Source organism: Rattus norvegicus, chromosome 2, assembly GCF_021556685.1.
Source record: "Rattus norvegicus strain SHRSP/BbbUtx chromosome 2, alternate assembly SHRSP_T2T, whole genome shotgun sequence".
Classification (NCBI taxonomy): domain Eukaryota; kingdom Metazoa; phylum Chordata; class Mammalia; order Rodentia; family Muridae; genus Rattus; species Rattus norvegicus.
Window position 1 is genome coordinate 29,039,450 of NC_141535.1, and position 17,807 is coordinate 29,057,256.

Here is a 17,807-nt window from a genome sequence, read left to right on the forward strand (position 1 = left end):
CAGTGAAGGTCACTAGTGTCTATTCTCTATTGAATGCAGTGTCCAATTTACTTTTAAATTAAACCTGTGTACATAGTGCTACTTTAAAGGAGGTGTCCCTTATTTACTTATTAAATTGTCAACATAGGGTCTGGAGAGGCAGCCAGAACCAGCCTCCAACTCCCTATCCTCCTGCCTCTGCCACCCAGTGCTGGGATTAGAGGTGTGAACAACCATGCCTGGCTCCAAGTTCTTTTTTAATCAAATGAGACTTAATCTGGGCCATTTGGCAATACGAACTTTATATCTTATATTCTTTCCTATTGTGGTTGGCAAATTCTAGCCTTCAGAGGGCATCAAACACTCATTCTCTCCCCACCCCCCATTGTACCCACAAGGGCAAAACTGAAACCTGGTGACTTAAAAATGAGGCCAGTGTCATTGGGGAGGGGATGTTCCTTTGGACCATCCAGTTCCCATAGAATTATTCTGTCTCCCACTGCAGCCCTTGGCCTTCTTTCCCCACCCTAAGAACTGCAAGGGCTCTAAGAGAGGTTCCTTGAAAGCTAAGTTGGCCTGATTGTTTAGTGGATGGTTGGCAGAAGCCACATGACTCTTGATACTGAACCAAACACCTTTAATAACAGTAACTAGGGTATTAGCATTTTGTTGCCTGGCCGGAAAGGATGAAAGATGCACCTTATGTCTCCTTCCAGCCATGGGTTACATCGGATGACCAACGGGACTCCAGTTCATCAAGGCTAGAACCATTCTAGCTAGTAAAAGAGTGAACTGGGCCATAAGAGGCTTTCAAACTATGTGTAGGGAAAGCTCATGAGCTAAAATCAGTGTTTTACATTTTCAACACTAGTATTATTGTATTTTTTAATGTTATGTTAGTGCTATATCATTTGATAATTTCATGCAATGTATTTTGATATCAATTCCAACTCCTCCTCATTTCCCTTCATCTCTTTAACCCTCCCCCCCCATGTTTTCATATCGTCTTTTCTGTAAAATAACCTATCAAGTACAATTTGTCATGCCCTAATACTCCTAGGCATAAAGACATCTATTGGAGCATGGTCAACCTACCAAGGACCATGCCCTTAAAGAAAAACAACTCTCCTGTTTCCCAAAGCCATCGACTGTCCATAGCTTCTCAGTGAGGGGAGAGGGTTCATGAAATCTACTCTGCGTTAGAGGGTTGACTGGCTTGACTTGCAGGTCTCGTGCAGGCAGCCGCAGGCACCACAAACTCATGAATACAGCAGTCCTGTCATGTCTGGAAGACACTGCTTTGCTCAGGTTTCCCCTGATATCTAGCTTTTACAATCTCCCCCAGCCTTTGTGAGGATGTGTTATGGATGTCCCATTTTTGGCTGAGCAGGGCACTTACACTAATTCTCTGATGAAATCTGAGGAATGTAGCAAGGTATGGGTATAGATAGAGATACGAAGTCCCGGGGCAAACTCAGGGTATTTTGTTTTCGTTGTGAGACAGGAGTCTTGCTATGTAGCCCTGATTAGTCTAGAACGCTTCATCTAGACAAGATTGGCCTTAAACTCACAGAGACCTGCCTACTTCTGTCTTTCAAGTTCTGGGAATAAAGGTTATGTATCACTAATCACTATGCCTGGAGTATTTTACATTTAAGAAAGGATTATAATAAAGAAAAAAATATGTGTCAGAAACTATAGAAGGCTCTAAACTTAAAGTATCTATTGAACTATCTCGTTCTTCACAGAAGGTTCCTAATTCCCTAGTCTGCAATAACCTTTGTGCCTGAGCCTTGGCAAGGATAACACAGTGCCCCTCTCTCGCATTCACTCCATCCAAGCCACACACATCCCATTTGAGGAGAGCAAGCACATTATGGAACTGCCACGCGCTTGCATGATTAATTCTCTTCTCCTAGCATAAATGCCAGGGACCAAGAGGTTTCATAAACCGGGGCCAAGGTCATATCTAGGTGTGGCATCAACATTTTTGTGGACCAAGGTTTGTTTGATGCTATCGCTGTTGTTTGTTTTGAAGCAATACCCTTTTGCTTAGTTTAATTTCTTATGGTGTCACCCAGGTCTGCAGGCTACATTCATGACCCTCTTGGAAAATTACTTCTTTCCAACTGATCCTGCTATTTCTTCACTAACCCAATACTACTGTTCTACTAGAATTTTTTCTCTTTATTGAATTAATTGAAATTAATGAGAATTTTACACATGCATATTGTGTGTCTTGGTCATCAGCATGGTTTTCCTATCCAGTATCAGCTTTCTTAAATGCTTCATGGACCATTATGAACCTTATTGTCATCGTCAGTATTCAGTTGACACGGGATTTACCCACACCTTGACGGGTCCGACAGTGGCTTGGTGTGGTGGGTGAAATCCTGTGGTACTAATGAGGAATATATTGGTTTTATTCTATCTTCTCTGGTCCAACTCTTCTCTCAGCTTCAGAAACAAAATCCCAACTGACAAGCCTAAGATAAAAAATGCTTTTATAAACCATTTTGATGCCCTTGATTCCTGGGTTTTCATCTTGCCCTCCACAGCTAAAGGGTTCTTATGAATATGACACCATGGTCACATGCTAAGTCAGTCACACAGGTCTGAGCCAGGCTTGTCACATCAGTAAACTGGAAGTCATCTATTATATCACCATGGTGACTCTGGGGATTGGGATGCTTCTAAAAAAGCTCCTAACCAGCATTACTCAACGGCTAACCATATCCTATGCTCTTAGATTACGTCATCTCTGCCACACATTCAGAGGTCTCTTCTATTATACTCATGCCTTTATTGTGCTATGTTTTCTTTCATTTTTAGAGGAAATGCCTGGCATAGGGACCTAGCTGCGTCAGCAGTACTTTTTAAAAAGTTCATTAGTAAAGAGTGAAAAGCAAGGGGAAGTCTGTATGTACTCACAACACACACGTTAGCACCAGGTGAACTCATCAGGACCAGTGCTAGTTCCCAAAGGATAATGAAGCAACGGTCTTTAGATGGCAGACTTAGAGAGCAGGGCAGGGCAGGGCAGGGCAGGGCAGGACAGGGCTGTGTGGGACAGTGCAGGAGGACTTCCCATCAAGGTCAAGTCCATTATTGGAGCTTTGCTGGACCATTAGTTTAGAATTACTAAGCCCCCTGCACATTACAGAAAAGGGAGTTTGTTTTATAGCATAGGAGAAATGTGAATATGAGAACTTTTGTTCTCTGAACTTTGTGACGCTCAGTACATATCAGAATGTCACAGGAGCCAGAGAGGTAAGAACTGACCAAAAGAGGAAGAGCTCTTGGCCTCAGGTCATTGCACAGGAGAAACAAGTGGGGCAAGAGAAGCCAAAGGAAAGAGCACAGTGTTGAATTTGCTCGCTGACTCCTTCAACAGACTTTCAGATGAGACCTCCGAATATCTGGTCCACGGTCACCACTGCTCCTCTGCTCTCTGTCACATCTGATCCAATAATGTTTCCCATTTAGTTACCCTTAGTTAAATGGATCTCATATAAGTGTTTCTAAAATTTTGTGGGAATATCATTTCCTTCAGCCTGCTTTGTGTGTGTGTGTGTGTGTGTGTGTGTGTGTGTGTGTGTTTAGAATGGGAGAGAAGCTCCTCATATCCTTGTCTGACCTATATGCAAGATGGGGACAGAGTGATGGTCAGGGTTGGGCAGTTCCTGGAGTTGTGCCGCCAAGGGGCTAAGTCAATTCAAACTCAGACTGTGAAATTAGACCGTAATTCAGACTGTCAAGTTAGACCATAAGAGGTCAAGTCCTGAAGACCAGAGAGGGGGAGGGACTCACAGGATGGGCTCACTTAGGAAACTTGGGAATCACTGCCATACCCTAACCATGACTTACAGGGGATGGGTATTCTTGCAAGGGGAAATCAGTGAGAGAGAACATAATCCACTTAGACTGTGAGGGTCTGGCCACCCTATGTGACTCTACCATGAATCTCTCCTGACATAGAAGCCATTCAGATGCCCCCACATACTAAGTTCTCTGTGGGATCAAGTGTCTCCTCCAGGTTGGCATCATAAAAAGAAAGCTTAAGTGTAACACAGCTGGTACAGACTTAAGAGCCGGTAGAGGAGCACAGGCTTCGAATTCCAGCTACTCTGGAGGCTGAGGCAGGGCATTGGAAGTTAAAGGCCATCTTGGACTACACAGCAAGTTTGAGAACAGCTGAGCAGTTTAGCGAACGAACGCTCCGGCTCAAACTAAAATTAAGAGCAATGGGCAGGAGGAAGGCTGGGGGCGGGGTATAGTTTAGTGGTTGAATACTTCTCAGCATACGCAGAGCTCCGAATTCAACCATCAGAAGCACAAACCAGGCCAAAAGAAGAAGAGGACTCTGGTTCCTGGATCTGAAGTTTCTTCATCATCACCCATGTGTTCTGGATCTTTATCCAGCATCGGACTTAGCCATGAGACTTCAGGCAAAGTGTCTTCTCTGCTCTTCTTATTTTAAAACAAGAACTATAACAGCATCTTCATCATAGTGTCTGTGGTCACTTCAGTGAGATGTCTCCTATAGATCTCAGGCATTAAAATACTTAATCCCTAGTTGACGGAACTGTTTCGGAAGGACTGGAGGTATGGCTTTATCAGAGAAGGTGTGTACTAGGGGCAGGTTTGAGGTATCAGAGGCATACATCACGCACATTGTTTCCTGCTTGCTGTTTAAGATAAAAGCTCTCAGCTGATATTCCAGTCAGTGTCTACTGCCTCTGACATCATGGACTCTAGCCTTGGTATTGTAAACCCCAAATAAATAAGCTTCCTTCTATAAGTTGCTTTGGTCATGGTGTTTTATCACAGGGATAGAGAGTAACTATTAAAGAGTTATTCTGAGGAAAAGTGACCTGTATGTGTAGACCTGTAACTGGCAATCAGTAAAATTTGGACGAGCATTTGTTGCTATTATTAACCTGGCTCTCCCCATCTGTTAGGATAGGCCAGTGCTGCCCACCTTCAACTCTTACAAAAGTTTTGAATACACACATGCAACTCAAGAGAATCATGGCAGCTGGGTGGCTCACCCCACGTACATACATATCAGTCACACCCAAGACCATCAAAGCACAGAGCCAGGGAAAATACAGAGATGGAAAGGACATGTGAAACAGACAAACTAGTCATTTTGTAGATAAAATTAAAGCTAAACTCTGCTGTGCTGATAGTTTTATGTCAACTTGACACAAGCTAAAGTCATCTGAGAGGAGGGACTCTCAATGAAGAAAATGCCTCCATAAGATTGGGTTATAGGCAAGTCTGTAGGGCATTTTCTTAATTAGTGATTGATAGTGAAGGGCCTAGTCCACTGTAGGTTGTGCTATCCCTGGGATGGTGGTCCTGCGTTCTATAAGAAAGCAGATTGAGCAAGCCACATTGAGCAAGCCAGTACAAAGCACACCTTTACTCTTTTCAAAGCCTGCTTTTAACAATGGTTCTTAAATGCTTCTAGCAAGGTGTGAGGGGAGGGGAGAGTGGACCTTTTTAGAAATGGTTCTTTGGAGTAAATCCCATCTATATTATCAGGAAATCAGCAGTTCAGTTCACAGTTCAACAGCAGCAGATAGGTCCATTTGCAAACCTGGCACGGATACACCAGCCGTCCAGTTCAGTAATGACGGTCGGGATAGCAGCAGTGGTGGCACTAGTTAGCAGGAACAGCCAGGCCTCAGCCACATCGGCAGAGTCAGCAGGAGGGATTTGGAACAGTAGGGACACCAAGAGACGTTCTCCGCTGTGCGGGTCTCAGTGAAGTGAAGATCCGTGGAGACAGGAAACCAATGGGCCCTCCATGGGTCTTGCCTCACCACATACCTTGCCTCAGCAGATGAACCTGTCTTAGCAAAACTCCATGTGAGTCTGTATCAGCTAAAGTCACTCTGCCAATCTGCCTGAGTCCTCAGAAGCAGCAAGAAGCCACAACATAACAAACATATCACCAGAGTCCTTTGGTGCCTTCCTGTCCATGGTGTCCAGACAAATGAAGCTCAGTTATGCAATGCAAGGTGGACCAATATATGCATGTTGTTAGCGAAGAACCCTTCATCACGTGCCCTTTCACATACTTGCTTTACCAGAACTTTACCTTTCACCTGTGTCTGCTTCAGGAAAACACTCCTTCACCTGTTTGCCCTAGCAAAACACCATCTGACATAACCAACTTTCCAAAGAACCCTTAAGTTCCCACTTCTCCTCTCCATGACCTCTGTATCAGTGCCTGCCCTGCTTCAGTTCCTGTCCTGGTTTCCTTTGATGATGAGCAGTATATTTTAGTGTAAACCCTTTCCTCCCTAATTTTCTTTTGGTCATGGTGTTTTATTGAAGCAATAGAAACCCTAAGACACTTGCTATGGTCACAGAGTGAAATGTAGCATATCATGAAGTCAAGAACTCAGTTCACAAAAGTGAACTTCCCAGTGTTTGATGGTAGGGTCCCTATGCTAAAATCAAGACACATAACTCAAATCTGACTGGCTTCTCCTCCCTTGTTTAAGTTATCCTTATTTTTCTATTGTGCATATTGTAAAGTCTTCCCCACTCGAGCAACAACCCTAACTTTCACCACTCTTGGTCTTGAGACCATTTGAAACAAGGCAGTTTCCCAATGAATTTCTAAAAAGTATAAAGGAGTTGGAGTAAAATGACTCTTTGTACGTCTAGACAAGTCACTTGAAGGAGACATGGCACTTTAAAAAGTCATTCTCAGCCTAGTAAGAGCACCAGTGGAAGGGGAAGCCCTTGGTCCCACCAAGACTGAACCCCCAGTGAATGTGATTGTTGGGGGGAGGGCGGTAATGGGGGGAGGATGGGGAGGGGAACACCCATATAGAAGGGGAGGGGTTAGGGGGATGTTGGCCTGGAAACCAGGAAAGGGAATAACAGTTGAAATGTAAATAAGAAATATCCAAGTTAATAAAGATGGAGGGGAAAAAAGTCATTCTCCTGTGACTTGAATACTTTAGGGAAGAAAACAGTTTTAACTTTGACTTGGTACTGAGATGGGTAAGACCGTCCCCATGTCTGATGAAAAGAGGTCATATATGGGAGATACACAGTGTGTCCCTGAATCGTCCTTGTTAGATAGACCAGGAAACACCCATTGGATGTAGTTGTGGGCTCCTGTTTTCTGAGATAGGTGGGTAGGGCACGAGGGAAGACACACCCTAAACAGGGAAAGCACTGGCCCATGGGATAGAAATTCTAAAAACAATTAGAGTTAACATGTTCATCTCCATAAGGAATCCAGTTGGAGTTGTCAAAATGATTAAACTGAATTATAATCTGCACTATTTCTTCCATTCCATGAACATAATGTTTTTCTACTTCTGATCATATAAAAGGGGAAAAAAGAGACAAGAAATAAACATCAGCACCCCTTTTCTCTGCTTCTCCATCTGCCCAGATGTGAGAAACCACTCCTTGAGGAAGCCTTGGTTCTTGACACTAAAGTCAATTACTTGTGACATCACTCACAATTATTAGAATAGTGACAGCATGTGGTGGATTGCATAGGAATGCCCTCCATAGACTCATGTGTTTGAATGTTTGCCCCATAGGGAGTGACACTATTAGGAAATGTGGCCATGTTGGAGTAGGTGTGGCCTTGTAGTAGGAAGTATGTCATTGTAGGGGCGGGCTTTTAGGTCTTCTATGCTCAAATCATAGCCAGTATGAGACACAGTCTCCTTTTGCTGCCTGTAGATCCAGATGTAGAACTCTCAGCAACTTCTCCAGCATTATACCTGACTACAATCTGCCACACTTCCCACCATGATGCTAATAGGCTAAACCCCTGAAACAGTAAGCCAGCCCCAGTGAAATATTTTCCTTTATGGTGTGTCTTCACAGTCATAAAATCCTAACTAAGACACAGTTTTAGAACATTTACCAAGCACTCAAAGGGACAATTTATACCACAGCCAAAGTCTGAGCATTGCTTCAGTTTTAAGAACATCATTATCTGACAGTGTCCTCTCCCATCACCATGGCAATAAGATTTTTTTTGTACCTTTGGTATTACAGTAATCTCATTAATGTACTGGCTTAGAAGACTTATTACTCTGAAGATGTGATACATAGGCTGCATCTAATAGAACTGAGAAACGACTTGAATTTCAAGTCGGAGAACTTGTGATAAGAGCCCAACCCTTTCTTGTTTCTTTTATGGATTTTGTATAGTCATTAAAATGTTGCTAATCAGGGAGGAAGAGATGGCTCAGCTGTTAAGAGCACTTGATGCTTTTCTAGCGGACTCTGAGTCCAGTTCCCAGCACCCATACTGGGCGACTCACAATAGCTTGTAAGTCCAACTCCAGGGGAGCCGAAGCCCGCCTTTGGCCTCTGTGGGTACCTGTGCACAAGAGGCACACAGACACATAGATAAAATAAGTCTTAGAATGCCACTGATCATTTTACTTGGATCTCTTACAGTTTCTAGACTGATGATGTTGGAATAATTCGTTGAAATTTTGAACAAGAAAAAAATAACAATTTTAGAATTCCATAGGACTTTTAGGATATGAATTCTACAAAAATTTTAGAGTTAGCATGTTAATCTCTATAAGGCATACAGCTGGAATTTTCATAATGATTAAACTGAAATTTTTAGACCGCTGCCACCTGAACCATATTATTGTCCAGTCCAGGGACATAATGCTTTTCTATTTATTTATGGCTTCAATTTCAGTAACCATTTTCAGTTCCCCAAATGTAATTTTTTCCTAAGAATTTTATTGATTTTGATGCTATTATGAATAAGAATCATTTCTTAATTTTAATTCATTTTAGGTCATTAAAATAATGGGGGAAAAAAGGGGGCTGGAGAGATGGCTCAGTGGTTAAGAGCACTGACTGCTCTTCCAGAGGTCCTGAGTTCAAGTCCCAGCAACCACATGGTGGCTCACAACCATCTGTTATGAGATCTGATGCCCTCTTCTGGTGTGTCTGAAGTCAACTACAGTGTACTTATAATAAATAAATAAATCTTAACAATATAACGGTCATACAATTGATTTTTGATTCTGTATTGATAAGATAATATCTTTCCAAAGACCTCATGGTAGCCATGATGAGGTAAGCTATTGTACTAGCAGAACATTACTGCAGTCATGGCATAAGGGTAAAGGTGGTTATGTGGGGATAGAGGCAGGGACTGGACAAACTAAGAAATGTCAATAGACATTAGAAGCTAGTAGAGGCCAGGAGAGAGTCTCAAGGGGACTTCTAGAGATGTTGGACTCCTCTCTCTCTCTCTCTCTCTCTCTCTCTCTCTCTCTCTCTCTCTCTCTCTCTCTCTCTCTTGCATGCACACGCATACACACATGCATGCATGCACTCACACACCCATAGCTAGGAAAAAACAGTTTTCATTGACTTAATCACCTAGTGGGTGGGACTTCGTTACAACAGTCTCAGGAAACCAGGATGCTGCTAAACTTGCTCATTGATTTTCAGAGTTTTATAGTGGAGTCCTGAAGGTATGATATAAACGAGCTCATGTCATACCTCCTCTTCCATGTGCCAGGCCCGGGCAATCCTGTGCCACGGTGAAATTGCTACATAATTACATACATGTTAACATTGCCAGTTTTATGAAATACTGTATGACCTGTAACAGACTTGGTTGTTTCAATGTGGAAAAACCACTGAAAGAAGAAAGTAGCGAATGGCCCGGCTGATTATGTTATGTTACTTGGTCTCCTATTCAGAGTCTAGGTGTGATCATAGGCACAGGAGTACTAGATAATGAATATGAATATGGAAATTTCCCTTTGTAGAGGAGGAATGATTTTTTTTTTTTTAGCTATTCCAGTCCCTGGTATAATTACATTATTAGAAATGGTAACCAAAGCAAATATATACCAAAGTACTTTATAACAAAATTTAAAACAGACTTATTTCCTTCTCCTCGGAAAACATATGTACAAGTAACATTATAATTAAACAAGTTATATTTAGGAACACACACACACACACACACACACACACACACACACACAAGCGCGCACGCGTGCACGCATACACACACAACGGAAAAGAGACCATTCTTGTTTTGGTTTGTTTGTTTTTGCTTTTTTTTTTTTTTTGACAGGGTTTCTCTGTGTAGCCTTGGGGTATCCTGGAACTCAATCTGTAGATTAGGGTGGGCTGGAACGCAGAGGTTTCCCCTGCCTCTCCCTCCTGGTAGATATTAAAAGCTTGCATGCAAGCTGGAGGCCATGCATTTGAAAGAGAGCAAGGAGGGGTATATGGCAGGATTTAGAGGAGGAAATTGAATCTGATGTGTGCCCCATGCTCCCGCCCCCACCCTCTCAGCCCCCCACCTCCCATACCCCGCCAGCATAGAATTCTCACCACTGCTGCCACTTCCGCACCGGAAGTCCACACCAGCCTCAAGCATCTCCTTCTTCCTTTATGCTTTCTTATGTTTATTTCCAGGCAGCTGAGGCTTTTCCTCCTTTCAACCCACTCATCTGACGACTTTCCCCCCTCTTTCCTGAAAAACCTTGACTAATGATCCATCCTACCCCACAAGGTCCTCTGCTCTCTTGCCTTTAACATGTCATCCAATCTTGTGGGCTGTTTTACCTCTGTCCTGACTTCTCCTCAATGCCCACCTGGAGTGTTTGAATAGGTAGACTTCTGTGTGTTTGAATGTTTAGCCCTGAGGGAGTGATACTGTTAGGAGGTGTGGCCTAGTTGGAATAGGTGTGGCTTTGTTGGAGGAAGTGCGTCACTGGGGGCATGGACTTTGAGGTCCTGTGCTTAAGCTCCGCCTACTGCGGAAGAGACCTTCTGTTGGCATCCTGCAGAAGCCAGACTCCTGCTGCTGCCTGTGGATAAAGATGTAGAACTCTCTCTCAGCTCTTCCAGCACTGTGTCTGCCTGGGTGCTGCCATGCTTCCTACCTTGATGATAATGGACTGAACTTCTGAAACACTAAGCCAGCACCAATTAAATCTTGTCCTTTATACAAGTTGTCTTGGTCATGGTGTTTCTTCATAGCAATAGAAACCCAAATTAAGAAACCATCTCGAGGGCTGTTTCTCTAGGCAGCCTCAGTATTGGCTTCTGAACGCTTCCTGGATGGTTTCTTTTGAACATTGTGGTTGATATCTCAAATATAATGGAAAATTTCTGGCCACCACTTATCTGTTAGGCTCTATTATGTATTAAGGGTCATCCGTAGGAAGATATTGTTAGATATTCACAGTTCTTGCCCATATTTTCCTGTATGCAAGTTCCCCCTCCTCTTACCACCTCAACCGAGTTGTGGTATGAGAGGAGCTGGATGTGAAGTCCTACCCCTAGCTGAAGAGTTATTGGAAGTTGATTGCTTCTGGGAGGCAGAATATCATATGGAGTCTGCAATCAGCATGCCTGTGTGCCCTTTCTCTGTCTGCTGCCTCTAGCCTCATTTCTTTCTTTTTTTTTTTTTTTTTCTGTTACTCTTGTGGTACCTGGCACCATTTTTTTTTTAAAATTAGCTTCTCAATCATCATCTGGAAAGAAAACATTCTGAGCAACATCATTAAAAACAGCTCTGATAAAGCACGGTCACTACTACGTGTCATAAAGCAGGTACAAGCTATTTTACATCCACAGAGGTATGATACAGTACTGTACTAGAGGATACAATTTAAAAGGCATTATTTGAGACTTGATTCTACTTTTCCAGCAGAGGGCCCAAAGGATGGTGTGACACAGCTTTGTAAAGAAACATACTCTAGACAGGATTTCCTTTCACTAGTGGCACAGTTCTAAGGATTCATTCTCTCCATGAATGTCAGCTAAAACCGTTATTAAAAAAATGAAATATCCCTAGAACAAAACCCTATAACCACCGGATTCACATGAAGATGACTTAGTGGAGACAAGCTGGACCTCACCTTACCAACAAGCTATCAAATCTGTTATGTTTAAACAGTGAGACCTCCAAGGAAGGAGATGCTAAGTAGTGCTTCAAAGCTTCGGACCACAATCAAACACAGCATCCTTTTCAACAGAAGCAGAAGCTCATCTGAATATGCTCAAGGATGCTGACATCAACATTTAATCATCTGCTCACTCATCCAGGAAGAAGGGGAGATCAGTTACTACTGTACTTTATTGTGTTCAACCAAATCACCATGTTACAAAAATAGCAAGCTGCCATAATAAAAAATAAGGCTCCTCTATCCAGCACCAGATAGCATCATTTTACTTTCAAGCCTAGAAATTGCACACTTGTATATAAACCAACCGAAGATGAGGATTGAGAGTTCATCTTGGTGGATTTTTCCTTTGATGAATATGAAGTGTCCTTCCTTATCTTTTTTGATGACTTTTAATTGAAAGTTGATTTTATTTGATATTAGAATGGCTACTCCAGCTTGCTTCTTCTGACCATTTGCTTGGAAAGTTGTTTTCCAGCCTTTCACTCTGAGGTAGTGTCTGTCTTTGTCTCTGAGGTGTGTTTCCTGTAGGCAGCAGAATGCAGGGTCCTCATTGCGTATCCAGTTTGTTAATCTATGTCTTTTTATTGGGGAGTTGAGGCCATTGATGTTGAGAGATATTAAGGAATAGTGATTATTGCTTCCTGTTATATTCATATTTGGATGTGAGGTTATGTTTGTGTGCTTTTCTTCTCTTTGTTTTGTTGCCAAGATGATTAGTTTCTTGCTTCTTCTAGGGTATAGCTTGCCTCCTTATGTTGGGCTTTACCATTTATTATCCTTTGTAGTGCTGGATTTGTAGAAAGATATTGTGTAAATTTGGTTTTGTCATGTAATATCTTGGTTTCTCCATCTATGTTAATTGAGAGTTTTGCAGGATACAGTAACCTGGGCTGGCATTTGTGTTCTCTTAGGGTCTGTATGACATCTGTCCAGGATCTTCTGGCCTTCATAGTTTCTGGCGAAAAGTCTGGTGTGATTCTGATAGGTCTGCCTTTATATGTTACTTGACCTTTTTCCCTTACTGCTTTTAATATTCTTTCTTTATTTTGTGCGTTTGGTGTTTTGACAATTATGTGACGGGAGGTGTTTCTTTTCTGGTCCAATCTATTTGGAGTTCTGTAGGCTTCTTGTATGCCTATGGGTATCTCTTTTTTTAGGTTAGGGAAGTTTTCTTCTATGATTTTGTTGAAGATATTTACTGGTCCTTTGAGCTGGGAGTCTTCACTCTCTTCTATACCTATTATCCTTAGGTTTGATCTTCTCATTGAGTCCTGGATTTCCTGTATGTTTTGGACCAGTAGCTTTTTCTGCTTTACATTCTCTTTGACAGTTGAGTCAATGATTTCTATGGAATCTTCTGCTCCCGAGATTCTCTCTTCCATCTCTTGTATTCTGTTGGTGAAGCTTGTATCTACAGCTCCTTGTCTTTTCTTCTGATTTTCTATGTCCAGGGTTGTTTCCATGTGTTCTTTCTTGATTGCTTCTATTTCCATTTTTAATTCCTTCAACTGTTTGATTGTGTTTTCCTGGAATTCTTTCAGGGATTTTTGCGATTCCTCTCTGTAGGCTTCTACTTGTTCTCTAAGGGAGTTCTTTATGTCTTTCTTGAAGTCCTCCAGCATCATGATCAAATATGATTTTGAAACTAGATCTTGCTTTTCTGGTGTGTTTGGATATTCCGTGTTTGCTTTGGTGGGAGAATTGGGCTCTGATGATGCCATGTAGTCTTGGTTTCTGTTGCTTGGGTTCCTGCGCTTGCCTCTCGCCATCAGATTATCTCTAGTGTTACTTTTTTCTGCTATTTCTGACCGTGGCTAGACTGTCCTATAAGCCTGTGTGTCAGGAGTGCTGTAGACCTGTTTTCCTGTTTTCTTTCAGCCAGTTATGGGGACAGAGTGTTCTGCTTTCGGGCGTGTAGTTTTTCCTCTCTACAGGTCTTCAGCTGTTCCTGTGGGCCTGTGTCTTGAGTTCACCAGGCAGGTTTCTTGCAGGGGAAAAGTTGGTCCTACCTGCGGTTCCAAGGCTCAAGTTTGCTCGTGGGGTACTGCCTAAGTCCTCTCCGCGGCGGCAGCAACCGGGAAGATCTGCGCCGCTCTTTCCGGGAGCCTCCGTGCACCAGGGTTCCAGATGGCGTTTGGTGTTTTCCTCTGGCGTCTGGATGTCCACAGAGTGCAGTCTCTTCTGGTTTCCCAGGCGTGTCCGCCTCTCTGAAGGTTTAGCTCTCCCTCCCACGGGATTTGGGTGCAGAGAACTGTTTATTCGGTCTGTTTCCTTCAGGTTCCGGCGGTGTCTCAGGCAAAGGGGTCCTGCCGCTCCCGGGCCCTCCCCTACGGGAACCCAGAGGCCTTATACAGTTGCCTCTTGGGCCAGGGATGTGGGCAGGGGTGGGCAGTTTTGGTGGTCTCCTCCACTCTGCAGCCTCAGGAGTGCCCACCTGATCAGGCGGTGAGGTCTCTCTCCCACGGGGTTTGGGAGCAGAGAGCTGCTGCGGGCCGGGATCCCTAGCCTCATTTCTGTATCCCACACTGTACTCAGAATCCAAGCCAAGTTCAAATACTGTGCTTTTCTGAGGCCTTTCTTTAATCCATTCTTACTCAGATGGATGAATGTCTGTCCTGGTTCCTGTGACTTGTGTTCAGAGTTTGTCCCTGGCTGGTCTTGGCATGTCATCTGATGGACTATAAAGCCTTGCACAGACTTATGAGGAACGTGGTGAGCAGATGGACTGACCCTTGCTGGTGTCATTCCTGTGTGAGGAATGTTGTTCTGACAGGTAGATTTCATATGGACATTGCTAACTGAACTTCTACCCGTATCACAACTTTTTCTTTTTAGATCTGTAATATTGGTTCTTTGAGGATTTTGTACAATGAACTGGATTTTGACTGTATCCATCTGTCTTCCTGCTCCTCCCAAATCCACAAACCCTCCCCGCCAACTCCTCTCCTTTTTTTTTTTTTAAACTCACTAATTTCCAGTTGTGTTGACGTTGTACTCATGGATGTGTGTTCTTCAACATGGTAGAGCTACCAACAGCAACACTCTGAAAGCCACTCTGTCTCCCAGAAGGGATCCATTTCCGAGAGCTCCTTAGCTTGGGGTAGGACTTCATGCCCATCTCCTCTCACACCACATAAGCAGGAAATAGACATAATAAAATGGATGAAGGGCACTGGTTACCCACACCTGCCTCTCACGTGTGATCTACCTCCCGGCGGGCATGTGTGTTTATGTGACGTTGTCCCTCACAGCCAGACTTTGTTTTGTTCCAGTGAGCGTCGTGATTCATACAGTTTTCAAACAGCTAGTCTGACACAGTTGTACCCTTCCTATTTCTGACCTAACTATGTTCTCCCGAGAAAACAAAATTACTCAGAGAAAATTCGTTACCTTCCATGGAGTTCGATAGGCAGGGCAGCGTGATCTGAAGGAATCCTACTCTAATCGTATCACCATGACGCTGACACTGAGAAGCTATTCCCACAAAGTCCAAGTCACACCGGGCCCTGCACACTGGAACCCACGCTAGGATTTGCACCTGTAAATGTGGTTAGAGGTGTGAGATTTCCCACACTGTGAAGGAAAGGATATAGCTACTATCTATTAGGGCAAAATTGTATATCCTTCAGCTGTCGACATTGGCTGAGAGAAAACCCCACCTTTCCTGAAATGGTTTGTAGCTCCCTTTGTCTGTGTTCATTACTGTATGCTGGTAGGTAAGGCCAGCATCTCCACCTGTACTGCTATTTCCCAGATCTTCAATACCCAAGCCTGCACATCAAAATAATCCCCTCCCTCCCAGGCCTTGCATAGGCTCTTATGTCTTAGAATGGCTGGTCTAGATGAGTTTTAAAATTCACATTTGAATAAGAACAGTACAATGAGATGTGGTAAGACTCACATACCGAATTCCGATGCGCTGATTCCTAAACTCTGGCATTGGGGGTGACTCCAATAAAGTGAGGCGAGGGAATCAGTGAGGTGTATGGTAATACCAGGCTCGTAGACGGTAAGGTCAGCTCCAGTCTCTCTATGCTCCCTTTGCCAACACAGGCAGTAGTAATGCCACCCAGGGAAATTTGAATGCCAGATGATCAAACGATGAATTTTTTTTTAGTATCAGTATGTCCCAAATATCACACATGACAGTCTTATGGACAAAAAAATTCCCACTATTATTTCTGTCCTAACTTTAACTGGGTGAGAGTTCAAATTTATCTGAACTCTAACTACCCCTTTGCTAGAGTATCTGGAGAGCTGTAATGAGTCTAAATAGAGAGGAACACAGTGGGCATGTCGGGAACATAGCACAGAGAGGAATGGCTTAAGGCTATTCCTAAGAGTTCACGCAGCCTGTATACTAACTAGCCATGGATAGGATGCGACAAAATATGGACCCTGTCCTTCTGCCTACCAGGAATATCAGAACATAAATGGCAAGTAGGCTGTGGGGACGAGAGTCTCCATGGCAAGGAGAGAGCCCAGAAGATAAAAAGAGCAGCCATAGACAATGAATAAAGAAGCTAAAATGTCGAAGCCTTAAATCTACTTTGTATCAGTTCCAAACTCTTAAGTCATTTTTTTTTCCTGACCATAGGAAAAAATTAAGCTGCTCATGTAAGGCTTTTAACTGAGGCATAGTTATTAGTCTTATTTGAGACCATAATGGACCAACAAGTCAAAGCGCCAGCATTCTTAGCCCACTTGGACCATGTCTGGCATTGATCTTCACGCATCTCCCGTGTGTGTCGTGACGTCCTGGCTGGAGAGTGGAGCTCGCACGCACTAGCTGTTTGCTTTTATCAACAGATCTAATTATTCAGCTCCTTACACCACAGCACAGAACATCAAAGGATGAAACCAGGCACGGTTCAGATGGCAGCACTGGGAGAGAGAGGACACAGAGGAGAAGTGTAGCACAGAAGCTGCGCTGAGTAATCAGGGTGTGTTCTTATTTGTGTGTTGGTTTTGTATTGTGTGAACATTTCTGGAAACAAAAACGTACCATGTTAGCTACTGCTGGGAGGCAATTCTGACCTCACAAAGCTGTGCCCCACCCTAAGGGGTTTTTATTCGTTTTTTTTGCTTTTGCTTTTCCAAGGCCTTTAGAAAGTAAGTAAATCACCATTGATTTCCATAGTTCTAGCGAAAGAGCTTTGGCTCTAAGAGCTTAATTTATCACACACGCCCCCTCCCCCATCATGCACCCAAAAAAAAAAAAAAAACAAAAACAAAAACAAAAAAAACAAAAAAACCTGACCCAAACCTAATTTAGCAAAAATTTCCACCAGCAAGTGACATTTATGATTATTTGACACCACATAAACTAATAATTAACCACAGGATGTTTGAGGTTGTATGTTAGCCCCCTTCTGGCTTTTAAGAAACACATTTCATCTGCAACCAAATTCTTCCCTCAAATGCTTCCTAGGGAGGGGAACCAAAGTTCTGGCGCACTCATGAGATGTCAGATGGTAAAACCGGGGCCCTGAATTATCCAGGAATTGCTTAGGAGACACTGCAAGTGGAGGCATCACTGACTAAGAGCAGAGCTCATTCGTACCCTGAATTCTGGGAAGCTTCTGGCAACAGGCTGAGAAAGAAAGAAGCTGTCCCCATCCTCATCTGTGCAGGGCCGATCATCAGTTCCACCATGCCCCTGAACACAGGAAACAAATGACTCTAGGTAAGACCTCTCTCTCTCTCTCTCTCTCTCTCTCTCTCTCTCTCTCTCTCTCTCTCTCTCCCTCCCTCCCTCCCTCCCTCTCCGTGTGTGTGTGTGTGTGTGTGTGTGTGTGTGTGTGTATTATTTATGTGATGTGTTAAATTTTCCCATTTTTAATTGTTTCTATGGGATGGCACTGGGGC

General features: G+C 43.3%; 1 protein-coding gene across 1 annotated transcript in view; it reads right to left on the reverse strand.

The window, feature by feature from the left end:
- Sv2c (synaptic vesicle glycoprotein 2c) overlaps positions 1-17,807 on the reverse strand; it is a 192,516-nt gene that overhangs the window by 118,860 nt on the left and 55,849 nt on the right.